General features: G+C 39.5%; 1 long non-coding RNA gene across 1 annotated transcript; it reads left to right on the forward strand.

Annotated features, from left to right (window-relative positions):
- Positions 1-8,740: 8,740 nt before the first annotated feature.
- LOC115578248 (uncharacterized) lies at positions 8,741-10,292 on the forward strand. Its single transcript, XR_003983414.1, has 2 exons — positions 8,741-9,082; positions 10,037-10,292. It is a non-coding gene; the product is annotated as an uncharacterized LOC115578248 (long non-coding RNA).
- Positions 10,293-15,092: the final 4,800 nt, after the last annotated feature.

Genomic DNA, 15,092 nt, shown 5'->3' on the forward strand with positions numbered 1-15,092 from the left:
ACAGAACAGAGACAGCTGTGGATGATGATGCTGTTTTACTGTTTGTAAAAATGTTGAAACTGGTTTAAAACTAGATTTTAATGATTACAGAATGATGAAAGATGTGTAAAGTGTTCCAGTGTGTGGTGTTATAAACATGTGTTCTGTTGTGTTGTTGATGACCAGCTGTTCTTTGGACCTGACTGACATGATTTAGATTCTGTGAATCTTCATTTATTGACCGTGTTGTTTTTTGATTGACTGACATCAATCAGCTGATTGATTTCCAATCAGAGTTGACAGTATTGATCTGAATGTGATGTTTTTATTTGATCCAGAAGAAAGTTGAAGGAACGAGCTGAAAGAAACAACAAATCTTTTCATCACTTAGAACAAAGAAATGCAGCTTTAATAGTTTGTATCAGTTATTGATTGATGATCAGTTCTCAGCTGATTCAACAAATCTTCACTTCCTGTTGAAGAAGTTGATCAAAGAAAATGTTAAATTTGACGTCCAGAAATGTGAAAGTGACAAAGAGAAGCAACAAACAGCAGTTGAACACTGAGATGAGACATTACTGTGAAGACCACAGGGACAAAACATCACAACACCATCAGGACTCTGATCATGTCCAACACCTTGAAAACCTGGTTTTACTTCCTGTGTTTCTGTCCCCTGTTACCTGCTGCTCTCATCTGGTTCTGTCCTTCAGCTTTCTCTACTACTTTGTAATCAGTCAATAAAGTTATTCAAAACTGCTGCTGCTGTCTGTACAGCTGATGTTGTGCTTTGTTTCCTCTCAGTCTGTCAGGTGGAGGTGGAGGAGGGGGAGGAGTCTGTCCAGCTGCCCTTCAGAACTACACCTGACCTGCCTGAGGACGCTACAGTGAGGTGGGACTATGACTATGATGGCTCATACAGGACAGTCCACCTGTATGAGAACAGATCTGACCAGCCTGGAAAACAAAACCAGGTTTACAAAGACCGAACAGAGATGAAGAAAGACCTGCTGAAGACTGGAGACCTCAGTCTGACCCTGAAACACCCCAAAGAGACAGACACAGGAGAATACAGGTGTAGAGTCTTCAACAAGGACGGAGTCTTCCTGAGAGGGGAAACAGTGAAGCTCAAAGTCAAAGGTCAGTATGAAGATACAGAACAGAGTCTGTGTGTCTGTCTGTGATTGGCTGCTTGTCTCTGGTTGGCTGCTCGTCTCTGGTTGGCTGTTTGTCTCTGGTTGGCTGCTTGTCTCTGATTGGCTGCTTGTCTCTGATTGGTTGCTTGTCTCTAATTGGTTGCTTGTCTCTGGTTGGTTGCTTGTCTCTGGTTGGCTGCTTGTCTCTGATTGGCTGTTTGTCTCTGGTTGGCTGCTCGTCTCTGGTTGGCTGCTCGTCTCTGGTTGGCTGCTCGTCTCTGGTTGGCTGCTCGTCTCTGATTGGCTGCTTGTCTCTGGTTGGTTGCTTGTCTCTGGTTGGCTGCTCGTCTCTGGTTGGCTGCTCGTCTCTGATTGGCTGCTCGTCTCTGGTTGGTTGCTCGTCTCTGGTTGGCTGCTCGTCTCTGGTTGGCTGCTTGTCTCTGATTGGCTGCTTGTCTCTGGTCGGCTGCTTGTCTCCGGTTGGCTGCTCGTCTCCGGTTGGCTGCTCGTCTCTGATTGGCTGCTCGTCTCTGGTTGGCTGCTCGTCTCTGGTTGGCTGCTCGTCTCTGATTGGCTGCTCGTCTCTGGTTGGCTGCTCGTCTCTGATTGGCTGCTTGTCTCTGGTTGGCTGCTTGTCTCTGTCTAACTGTCCTCTGTCTCCTCTGCAGGGAACATCAGGAACAGAAGCAGCTCCACTGATCCGACTCCTCTGATGGCTGATCAATCTGTTTGATCGGTCTGTTGGTCAATCTTTGATTATTGATCTGATGTGACTTTGGATCAGAGACTAAATGGAGGTGAAGGAGCTGATGGAGGACGGATGAAGACAGGAGGACACTTCATCAGCTTCTTCTTCACTCTGACTCTCACACACAGTCTACACACTCACTGTTGATGACTTTTGATCAGTGATGATGTCAGAGTGATGTCAGAGTGATGTCAGAGTGATGTCACATGGTGGTTTGGACTGAAACATGCCACTTTATATGAAGTTTAGTGACAAACCTTTGATGGAAATACACACCAAAAGTTAAATGTAAAGATATATGTCTACTAATTATTGTTTTAAGCTTTCGAAATAAAAAGATGATTTAATGAATTAATAAATGGACATTCTTTCATATTTTAAGTGTTTTTTAGAGTCCAACGTCTTTAATGTGGATCTGTGTCATCTTCACTTCATCAGTGTGTTTCAGCTGCAGGACCATGTTTTCTTCACAGAAACACATGAAGAACAGATTATAAGGTGACATGCTGTGAGGACGCCAAACGCCGACCACGCCGCTCCGTCAAACAATTAAGGACAAAGATTGAGTTTCATATCTCCCTTAAGTCAGCGCTTACTGACGATTTATATCATTTGTCAAACTTCTGCCGTCTACACTCTGCAGTGCAACAATGGATCCCGAAGCACTTGTGAAAATGATTAGAGACATTGTGCGGGAGGAAATCTCAACGGCTTTTGATACGAAACTGAAGCCGATGCAGGAGGAGCTAAGTAAGTTAAATCTCACATTAACAGCATGCAAATCAAAAGTGGACGAATTGGAAACTTCTGCAAATACAATGGAAGAACGCATGCAATCTTTGGAGAAGAGCCACAAAGCTCTGTTGGCAGAGAACGAAGAATTAAAAGAAAAAACACAAGCGCTGGAAAATCACAGCAGGAAGTGCAATCTCCGAATTATTGGCCTTCAACAGGGGATAGAGGCAGGTGACCCTATTGCCTTTGTTACCAAGCTTTTGTATGAACTGTTCGGGGAAGAAAAACTGGGCCCGCAACCACTTGTGAGCATAGCGCATCGCACCGGACCAGTTGTTCAAAATGAGAGCCGCTGTATGATCACCCGGCTACACAGCTTCGAAGTGAGACGCACCATCCAGCGCCTGGTCGGAGCCATGGGGGGTAAACTAAACTACAGAGGAAGAAGAATTCATATCTACCCTGATATGACCACAGAGCAGCGCAAACAACAGGCTCAGTTTAACGACATCAGGGCGCTATTACGCACAGCCAACCTGAGGCATGGCATCGCTTATCCTGCTAAACTGCTGGTGACTTTCAGGGAGAAAACGTACGCCTTCACTAGAGCAATGGATGCGATGGACTTCTTGGAACAACAGGTGAAACCATCTCTTAATATCCCGACTGTCTGAAACTTTCCTTCAACAGTTATCATGAGGAGGGGGCACTAACTCTCTGATTCACGACAGTTGTTGGACATGAGCGATATCTCTTCGCGTCTTTCTTTTTCTTTTTCGTTCCTAACATCAAGGTAGTCATTTTGGTAATAAGAGTAGAAATTAGGTTTAACTACATTATTGAACTTGGGAGTCACTTAAAGAAGCGGCGAGGATCTGCGTTTTTCTTTCCTTTCTTCTCCTTGTTAAAGTGTGTTACACATCCGCACAGATGGGGCGGAGTGAGAGGACAATATATTTTCTTTCTGTTACAACTGTATTTTTGATTGTACTTGTGTCCTATTGGTGGGTGACTCAGAGGGTTGGGGTGGGGGGATGTACAGGATCTTCTCTATATTTTTGTGAAGAATGGTGCTGGTATAAATATTTGGTTTATCAGAATATTGTTGTAACTCACTCTCCATTTATATACTCCCTTCTCCTGAATGTTTCGGTATTGAGAACCACATGGGTAGTTTGAATATTTTTTGTTGCAACTTAAAGGGCCTTAATTCCCCTAATAAGAGAGTAGCCTTTTAGATCTATTAGCAAGAAACAAAATTGATTTAGCTATGTTTCAGGAGACACATTTGTTAAGAGATGATGTTAACAGAATGGAAAATCACTTGTATAAAGTATGTGCTTCCTCTTCTGCTATAAATAAAACAAAAGGGGTCATAATACTAATTCGTAAAGCACTACGAATTAACATCATTGACAAGGGTGGTGATGAAGATGGTAGAGTTGCTTTTGTTAAGTGTATTTACAATGAAAGAAAACTGGCATTTATCAACATATATGCCCCTAATTCATATGATAACGTTTTTTTTACTCAATTGAATAGTATTTGGCTGAACTTTCTGACTTTGAGTTGGTGATCGGCTCTGACATGAATGCCATATTAGATTACAAAATGGATAAATCAAGTAAATCTGATTCTAATGTACAAGCAACCAAAGCATTACAGCATTTGCTCTCTGACTTTAATCTTATGGATGTCTGGCGCCTACACCATCCCACTGCTAAGGAGTATACTTTCTTTTCAAATAGGCATAAAACCTTTACAAGGATAGACTTTATTTTTATGTCTACTCCCCTTATTTCTTTGGTTCAAAATATAGAAATAAAGCATATGACCCTAACGGACCACCATGCATATGTATGTCAATTAATGATCTCAAACTTGCCTAAAAGAGCCACTAGGTGGCGTTTTGATCTAACTTTATTGCAAAATCAAGATTTCTGTGAACAGTTTGAACTGGAACCTGCTGAATTTCTGGAGATGAATCGTCACTCTGTGGATGATGCTAGATATTTTTGGGACTCAATAAAAGGCTTCATAAGGAATTTTTCCAGTTCATATTCGTCTAGACTCAAAAAGGCTCAGCTTAAGAGAATTGGGGAATTAGAGGCCTCTATGATTGACTTAGAACGATCACAACAAATACATTATTCTGAGCAAACAGCCAAGTCTTTAACTAAAATAAAGGTAGAACTTAACTTAATACTAATGCAGAGAGCTGAGTTTGTTTTAAATAAAAATAGAATGAATCATTTTTTTTATGGTAATCGTCCCAGTCGGCTATTAGCCAATAAAATAAAAACAAATGATCAGTTCACAAATAGAGCAATCATTGCATCAGAAAGTGGCTCTATGATATCTGATCCTGATTTGATTCATCAAAGATTTTCAAACTTCTATAAAAAGTTGTACACTTCAGATAACATCTCATCAGCATTAGACAAGGACAATTATCTTCAGAAATTAAAGCTAATTTCATTATCAAAAGAAGAAGCTTCAATATTAGGGGCCCCGTTATTGCTTGATGAACTTAAACAGTCCTTAGTAAAAATGAATAAAGGTCCCCTGGAATTGATGGCATACATCCTGAGGTCTATTTAAAGTTTTGGGGCATTTTAGGACCACCATTACTGGAGATGTTTAACACAGCTATTCAAAAAGGATGTTTTGGAAGAGATGTGAACACGGCTTTATTAATACTTCTTCCAAAAAAAGATAAGGGCCCAACTAATTGCGTTAACTATCGCCCCCTATCGTTGTTGAATGCAGATATTAAATTATTTTCAAAGACACTTGCTAGTAGGTTGGAGCTGTTTTTACCAAAATTGATTCATCCAGATCAAAGTGGATTTGTAAAAAAGCGCCTCTCAGCAGACAATTTGCGTCGTCTATTGCATATTCTTGATACTTCTGATAATCTATCATCAAAAGCCATTTTGTCAGTTGATGCAGAAAAGGCCTTTGATCGTCTTGAATGGTCTTTTCTATGGTCCGTATTGAATTCTATGGGGTTGGGGTCAAATGTTATTAACATGATTAAAACTATTTATGCAAATCCTTCAGCTAGTGTAGTTACAGGTAATATAGATTCTCCTCCCTTTAAATTAAGCAGGAGCCGTCGGCAGGGAGATCCGATTTCATCAATGTTGCTTATATTATCATTGGAGCCTTTGGCACAGTCTATTAGGTTATCTCCAAACATTACACCAATAAAAATAAAATCCACTCTGCATTATATATCCTTATTTGCGGATGACATACTTTTATTTTTTTCTGATATTAAGTACTCTCTTCCAAACATCCTTAACATATTTGAACAGTTTAGTTATGTCTCCAGCTATAAGATAAACTGGACTAAGTCCTCCCTTTTACCATTGAACTCTGTGAGCAAGGAGGAATGTACAGGTTTCAACATCCCAGTAGTATCTCATTTTAAATACTTAGGAGTAAATGTATTTACATCATTACAAAGAACAATCACTAAGAATTATAATAACACTCTTAGTATGGTCAAACAAGACCTGGAAAGATGGCAGAAGCTACCTATATATCTGTCTGGTAGAATTTCAATAATTAAAATGAATGTGCTTCCTAGAGTTCATTTCTGTAGCTATATGCTACCTATGGCACCTCCTCCAAGATATTGGGAGAAAATTCATAGCATTATTACTGGGTTTTTATGGAGAGGCAGACGGCCAAAAATAAGGTTAACTAATTTACAAAGAAAGAAGGAGTCGGGAGGTTTATCGGTACCTAATTTCAAACTTTACTTCCACGCCCTTACTATTCGTCCTTTGTTAAACTGGTTTAGTGAGAAAACTTCACCTCCATGGCTTAACATTGAGAAGAATCTGGTGGCACCTGCTTCTTTAAATGATTGTTTGTTTACATGTCTCTCTGTTAATAAATGCAAACTGGAGTATGGTTCAGTAATAGCCAGTGCAATTCAACATTTCAGGAAAATAGAAAAAATATACAATTGGACATCTAAATGGCATGAAAGTACTCCAGTATTCCATAACAGCCTTCTTAAGTCTGGTGGGGTGCATTTTATCTCACCTCAGTGGTCTAAAGCAGGAATCCACAGTTTAGGAGACATTATGAATGACGATGGGTTAAGAAGCTTTCAGGATTTGAGTGAAACATTTAAACTGTCCTCAAATTCCTTCTTTTTATATTTACAATTACGTTCTGCCTTAAGAGCAGCAGGTATTTTGATTGATAGGAAACCTCTTAATCATCCAATAATGGAATTATTTAAGAAAATATCAGGGCTACCTAAAGGACACGTCTCTGTAATTTATAATAGTCTGTTGGAACATATGCAGACCCCCTTAACGATAACAAATGTGTGGAATAAGGACTGCCCTGAATCACTTATAGACTGGCATAGAGTTTGGAGGAATTATGCTTACTCTTCACAAAGCCTAAATAATAAGTTAACCAATCTCAATTTCCTATATCGCACTTACTTGACACCAAAACGGCGTTTCATGATTAAGTTATCTCCTTCTCCACATTGTAAGTTATGTGACTTGAATCAAATAGGCACCTTCTTGCATATCATGTGGGAGTGTCCATCAGTTCAAAACTTCTGGCAACAAATAGTCAAACATCTCTATAATGCACTCGGCCTAGAGATTGACCTCTCTCCCAAATGTATGCTATTAAATGATGATTCTGGGCAAAACCTTAACCATATGCAAAGGCTGCTGTGGCTCTCTGCATGTATAGTGGCTAAAAAGATGTTAGCAGTTAGGTGGCAACCACCGCACTCGCTTTCTATGCTTCAATGGACTTATTCTTTAATAGAGTTGTTATCCCTGGAGCTCTCTGTTGCCAAGATGAATGGAGCAGGTCAGAGGGTGCTCAATGCAAGGAAGGAGGCACTCGAGGTAGCTAGAGCTATGATTTAACCTTTTATTATTATTATTCAATATTCTTAAGTATTTACCTGAAATATCCAGCATGGTCTGAAAATTAGAGAAAGATCTGTGCGAGGGGGTTGAGGAGGGTCAAGGGACTATAAAATGTGCAGGTGTTGTGTGTTATTTATGTATTTATTATTATTATTATTATTATTATTATTATTATTATTATTATTGTTATTATTGTTTCCCTTTTTTCATTGTTTGAGTTATGATTATGAATTATTAGTTATGATTTTGATTTGTCTCTGCCAATTGTATATAGTAATGATATCACTTTGTCTAAATGGTTTGTTCGTGCTTATATGTATAATTACTGTTATTTATCTATATATGTATATATACATACATATATTATTTGACTATATTCTTTGTCTGTAATGTTGATTTGCACCTGTATTAATAAAAAATAAAAATAAAATAAAAAAGAACAGATTATAAGATATCAGATGAAGATTCCTGTCAGACAATCAGAGTTCATCACTGATGTTCTGGTAAACAACCACCAGAGGGCGACATGAGCACAGCAGGATTATTACCTCTGACAACGTTTCCACTGCTGGACCTCAGAACACTTCTGAGCTATTTGTACTTTACTGGAGGATTTCTGCAAATATGTACTTTTTACTCCACTACATTTATTGAAAACTCTGTTTTAGTTACTTTACAGATTACATGCTGCCTCAGAGCTGAATCAGCACTTTTTAAATTCATTTATTTGATGAACAATCAGATTAAAAACAACTCTTATATTCATACAAATAGTCTGAAAGTGCTGAATATACTTTAGTATATTTAGCTGAGATTAGATTCTGTCTGTCTGGGTGACATTTTAACACCATGTTATAGAGAATAACACACAAAATGTCGCCCAGCAGGCTGCAGCACTTTATTAATAAAGATAATAAACCATAAAAAGAAAGAAAATAAAAGACATTTCTGATTAAACAGTCACATCTGGATCGATGTGATGATGTTAAACAGCTGATCACATGTTCCTCTTTATGATAGATTATATTTTATAATAATAACATCTTTAAACCTCCTGATGAAACACATCTGTTACAGATATATAAACATGTGTCTCAGGTGTTAAGGTGACACACCTGTCTTAGTAAATCAATCAATAACAAGTCTGAACTCTCTTGTTGCTAGGAGCGGCAGCCTCCCGCAGCGCGCTCTCTGATTGGCCCGCAGTACGTCACCTCGGGCCAATCAGACGCCAGTGCGTCCGCCATGAGAATCCATGATGTTCTTTTTGTTTCTTTCATCAATTTATCAATACTACGATTCATCATCAGGCTGATCAGATCACCGCGCATGCTCACATCTACCGGGGTGGCATCTAAAAGAAAGCCTTGCCTCCCCAGTTGGCAGCAACGAATCCAAAGAAAAGTTATGGCCAATTTGACATCTACGAGCGCGAATCTCCAATGTCCGACTGCTCTGAATGCAGCACGAGATGACGTCAGAGCAAGAGACGCTTCGTTTGGAAAACTGAGTGGCGCGAAGCGAAGAGCAGGAGTCGCGAGGAAAGGAGACACGGGAGGAAAGAGGTAAAAAACTGATGAACTATCTATCAAGAAATGAAATAATATCAAAGCACAGTGCTAGTATAGCTGCGATGCTGATTTAAGATGATAAAAATCAGGTTGAAGAACGTTATTTCGCTAACTGTACATGTAATGTTAGCTAGGTCTGACGTCACTTCTGTGTAAAGTAAGCTAACGTTAGGCTACAAAAGCTAATATTGATTCAACGTCTGTCAAGGAAAACACGGTAAAGTTACTTTGAATCTTCCAGAAATGAAGAGGAAAGGTAGCATATGAAGTGAGCAAGGTAGAAGGAGGAGATGAGGTGGAAGGAGAGAGAGAAAGGCGACCAGGGAGAGGAGGAGGAGGAGGGAGAACACCACAGCGATGAAGATACGAGGAGGGAGAGCAACACCGAGATGAGGAGGAGAAAGAGAGAGACAAGATAACGTGCAGGGCTCAGACACTGAAAGGGAAAGCAGAGTGCTGAGCATCACCAACCATCTCTAGTCCAGCTGCTCCACATGGTGTGGACATTGTTGCTGTATAGTAAACTAAGTTACATATCAATAAGAACAACACGTGACAAAAACGGACATTTTGATCAGAACATTAAGGTGCATTTAGGAAAAAGTGCTTAAATGCAAAAGGGACTTCTTCAAATAAATATACATATTCATGTTTGCTTGAATATGAATAATTGTGGAAACTTGTAAGTGAAAGTGTGATGAGATGGGGACAGAGTTTTAATATTCTGTGTACAATGTATTTTAGTTCTATTGCTCAGCTTAAATTCCCAAATTAAATAAATGAACCTAAAAATACTCTCCCAGGCTAAAATGTTAGTGTGTGTTAACACAGTCTGATGGTTATAACTAATCAATGATGGTTCTACATTGATTGTGTTTTTACTAGTTATATTCTATAATGAGTTGAGATGTAATGCAGTTTTAATGTTTCCTCCCCTCCATCTTCTAGACGTATCCATGTCCAGGTGTGAGGTGCCAGTGCAGCCAAAGCAAGAGAGTTTCCCTGAGTCCCTCCAGGAGCAGGAGAATCTTCTGCAGCCACTGGTACAAATCTCACCTGGTTAGAAGACTCGCAGTCCAAACATGCAGCGCACTGTTTTGCTTGTAGGCATTTTTCCCTCCCGATGCTCCAAGGACTGTTTTCATCTCATTCAAGGGTTATCGTAACTGGAAAAAAGCTGAAATGAAAGACAGTGGTTTCTGTTTGTGGTCCCAGCTGTGACTTTACTGAGGTTCACCCAGTGTTAGCAGCAGGAGGACGGTCAGCTCACCTCCCAGAGCCTCCAGCTGAATCACTGGACACTGATTTAGGGACCGTCATTAAATTACTGAGCACAAATATATTCATACTAAATAACTGCAGTTTTTTCTATATCTTCAATGTCATGTGACCCACTGACTCCAAACCAGCAGTATATAAGCAGCGGTATTTAAAAATAAATTAGATTCAACAAATATGTTTCTGCATTGTGCCATTTTTTGTAAGTCTCAATCTGTCATTTTTTTTTCATAAATCTCACCAGTAGTCTTTATTTAAAGGGTTATATTTCAAAATGCTCTAGATTTTGTAAGTTAATGACTCAGAGCACCGCTGCTACAAATATTTATAGGGGAAAAACTGTGTTATTGTTTTTTAATGTCTCTTCTTTTACATGTACAGTATACAGCCTGTATGAACCTACTCACACAATGTTTCTGTACTTTTTCAGACTGGGGGCAAAATGGACTTTTATATGACTTCTTTTCAGGTTGATGGAGATGTTCTTATGTAACATACCCTTTTGTAACTCTGTGAACCTTTTTGTGTAGTTTGTTGATACAGCAGCTCAGATTTACATGCATGAAATGTCCCTTTCATGTCTCCTTAACTGCTGTGAATACTGTATATATTGTACTGTATTTCTCATGACTTTATCAGTAAAGACCTGACCTGTCAAACATTGTTCAAGCTACTGAGGGACAAATAGGGAGAATGTGTGTTCTGAGTAAACAATAAAAGCGATGTCCAGCACCTTGTTTGAGTGCCGTGCCCATTTATTACTACAGTGTATTTACGCTCACCTTAGTACAGCTCAGTCCATAGATCTTCATGGGTAAGTTTTTATTTGGATTGTTTCTTCTTGTACAAATGCTGTCTGCAACACTGGCACTCTGACACAGTCAAATCTGTTTGCTTCCCCTCTCACACATCTGCCACTTATCACCTGTGTCTTACCTTAATGCCTTTCCTGTGATAATGGCCCATCTACAGTAGTGTTACCATACTTCCATCTCCTATTAATTGAGATCACATTGTATGGTCACTTATTCCTAATATGTACTGTTTCACATGAAACCTCAAATACAAGACATTGATTGCATGAGATAAAGTTGTCTGTATGAGTTTGTAAATGGCAGCCCGTGTCCTTGTGTACTGTGATTAAATTCAGTATATATACGTCAACCATATGTTGCCACCCCTCAAAAGTTCCTGCCCCCCTCTCGCCACCCCATAAATATGTTTCTAGATCCGCCCCTGCGTGCAGGACACAGCACAACTGCTGATTTTTATTCAGGGAGTTAATTCAGATTTTGAAGTGTCCGAGGAGCTGGCAGCTCTACAAAGTCTCTCAGATACTACGAAAGGAGATGATATTTTTTGTAAAGTACGCCAGATGATGGAAGAGTTGGATTTAGACTGGTCTAAGCTGGCTAGCATCACAACGGACGGTGCTCCGAGTATGATTGGTGCGTCGCGGGGGCTAGCGGGGCGCATAAAAAGAGAAATGGAGGAAAGAGGTCTCATCCCCCACTACAAGTCCACTGCCTGATTCACCAGCAAGCACTGTGCTGCAAAGTTCTCAAGTGGGAATCTGTCGTGAAGGTGGTTGTGTCTTGCATAAACTTCATCAGAGCAAACGGACTAAAACAAAGGCAGTTCCAAGCTTTTCTAACGGAGCTGGAGTCTGCACATGGAGACTTGCTTTACCACACTGAAGTCAGATGGTTAAGCCGGGGCAGAGTTTTGAAGCGCTTTTACGAGCTGCTCCCCGAAATCAACGCCTTTCTCCTGATAAAGGGAAAAACTGTTCCAGAGCTGATCGACACTGAATGGAAATGGGACCTCGCCTTTCTGACAGATGTGACAGAAATTTTAAACAGCCTCAATGTACAGCTCCAAGGCAAGGGAAAATTAATCTGTGACATGTATTCCCACGTCAAATCATTTGAGGTTAAACTGGCTCTGCTTGTTGGACAAGTGCAAAAACAAGACTTCACCCATCTCCCTGCTACTCGAAGCCTCTCAGCTGAGAAACCAGCGGTCCCGTTTCCAACCAAGAAGTGCAAGGACGCACTGGAAGCGCTGAGAGCAGAGTTCAGTGTGCGGTTCCGTGAGCTTCATGCCTACGTTAAAGAAATGTGAATATTCCAGAAAACTTTTGCTGCCGACATCAATGACACCCTGCCTTCTCTTCAATTTGAACTGGCTGAGTTGCAGACCTGCGATGTGCTGAAAGACCCCAACTGTCTCATAGAGTACTATGCTTCCCTCCCAAATGAGACCTACCCCAGCATAAAAAAGCATGCAATGAAGATGTCCACAGTTTTTGGGAGCACATATATCTGTGAGCAAACTTTTTCACGCATGAAGCTGATCAAAAATTCGATGAGATCAAGACTATCAGACCAACACCTGCATCAGTCTCTGAGACTGGCTGTAACAGGAATGGAACCTGACATCAATCTCCTCAGCAGCCAGAAGCAACAGCTCACACTGATATGGTGAGCCTGCTGATTTCAATAACTATGAATATGAAAAATGTCAGTATAGTAATGCTCTTTTTATAGGCAGCAACATGTTTCTTGAACAGTGATGTCACAGCCAAAAGGAGACTGCATCATGCCATCTGCTGATGGGCTGCTTATGTTTTTTATCTGCCATTCCTGAAGGGCTGCATGCTTCCAGGACCAGCCTGAAGTCAGGAGGAGAGACTGTGGTTGACCTCTCCCACCCTGGAGCCAGGATTCTCATCATCACAGCACAAAAACCTCATTCAAGAGTCATGTATATACAAAACAGATCACATTATATACCTGTTTATTACAATTATTCTGTATTAATGTTATTTCACTGTAGCTTTAGTAAACATACCTGTTAGACAAAATACTTGACTATTGTTAACTAATTGTTAATTGTTAACCTTTATCTGTAAATACAAAATCAGCTCAACAAGATACGTCCTCCTGATTCTTATCATTATTCTGTTTTAATATTACTCCACTACCTGTAAAGACAAAATACCTATCAATTGCTAACTCACCTGTACCTGTTACAAAATCACATCACCTCATTGTTACCTGGATCAGCTTGTGTTTTTATTTCCTATAAAATAAAAGGAGTATCTGTGGTACTTCAAATAAACATGTGAAGACTTTCTATTACTTTTTTTGCAAACCAACAGGTGGTGCCAAGGCCAAGCAAAGGGCAGCTACAAAAAATGTATCATTATAATCAACCCAATAATACTGGTTGTCACTTTGGCCCATAACATTTCCTGTTATAGACTGACCCCGGCCCCCCACCACAGAAAGGAAAGTTGATATGGCCCCCACCAAAAAAAGTCTGGGGACCCCTGCTCTACAGTAATAGATTGTTATACTTTACTGTAATATTTTATATCTTTAACTTCTCTTCTATGTTTTAAAACAGGTCAGTTGTTCAGGAAAATGCTTGCTGTGAAGCTGCAGAAATGTTTTGTGAACTATGAGACTACCAGCTTTCTTATTTTCTTATACTCTAATAGATTTTATTTTGGTTTCCATGTATTTTGTGTAATATTTACAGTATTTCAGTTTTCAGCCACAGTTCGAAAAAAAAAGAATCAATGGAATCAAAAAATGCATCAAAGCATTTCTGATTCTGGATTCAATTCTTTGCAAGAAGGCAAATTTGACAACAAATGACATGAAAGCTACGTAGAGTAACAGGCCACAATGACAAGCAATGGTGCACTGATTCACACTGAGAGCTGTGTTTTGTGTTTTGTTGTCCACTGTGTAATGGTTGATTGGAAGAGCTCATGCACTTGTTTGCAAGTCGTGTTGTTTGAAGGCAAAATAAGCTTTTGTTGCATATTTTAAATGTTTTGGCACGTTAGAGCCTTTTGCAAACAAAATGAGTCATTTTGACCATGAGTGCCGCTGTTTCAGCCTGTGTGTTAACTGTTCTGAAAATGTGGAGTTTGAGTTGACTGCTGCATCAAAGCAATCAATAAAAACTGTAAAAGATTCCTGTCAGACACTCAGAATTCAGTGAGTATCAGTGATGTTCTCGTAAACAACCACCAGAGGGCGACATGAGCTCTGCTAAGGTTTAAGGTTAATCTTTCAGAACAGCACTAGTAACTAAAACACTGTTTTAGTTACTTTACAGATTACAGAGCTGAATCTGAACTTTTTCAAATTCATTTATTTGATGAACAGTCAGGTTAAAACAACATATTCATACAAATATCTGAAGTGCTGAATATACTTTAGTATATTTACCTGAGATTTGACGGTCACGCTTCACTTCAGGTCTGTAAATATAGGAGGTGTTAGTGACAAAGCAATGTTTTGTCCTTTCTCTCAGTTTTACCTCAAAATGTATTAAAACATGCATTATTAAAGATATTCTCATGATGAACTTCAACTGGATCCTGATGAACTTCTGATGTTCACTGAAGTTAAATATATTATTATATCAAGAGCAGAATACTATTACTACATCATGTTGGGGTGATTTCTTTTAGACATCTTGAGCTCATTATTTTGGTAATTTGGAAGTAATTTTAAAGATGCTGCTTGCTGAGACATTTCCCCACTGACAGAGGAGATCAACATTAGATTATTGTGATTATACATTTAGAGGATGATTCAGTAAGAGAGTGGTGAGGAAGGGTGACAGTCTCAGTGTTATAAACTCAGCTATCAGTCTGGTTTTTCTGCTCTACGTCCCGGACTGACCACATTAACTAGGCTGGTAG

Source organism: Sparus aurata, unplaced genomic scaffold (assembly GCF_900880675.1).
Source record: "Sparus aurata unplaced genomic scaffold, fSpaAur1.1, whole genome shotgun sequence".
Classification (NCBI taxonomy): domain Eukaryota; kingdom Metazoa; phylum Chordata; class Actinopteri; order Spariformes; family Sparidae; genus Sparus; species Sparus aurata.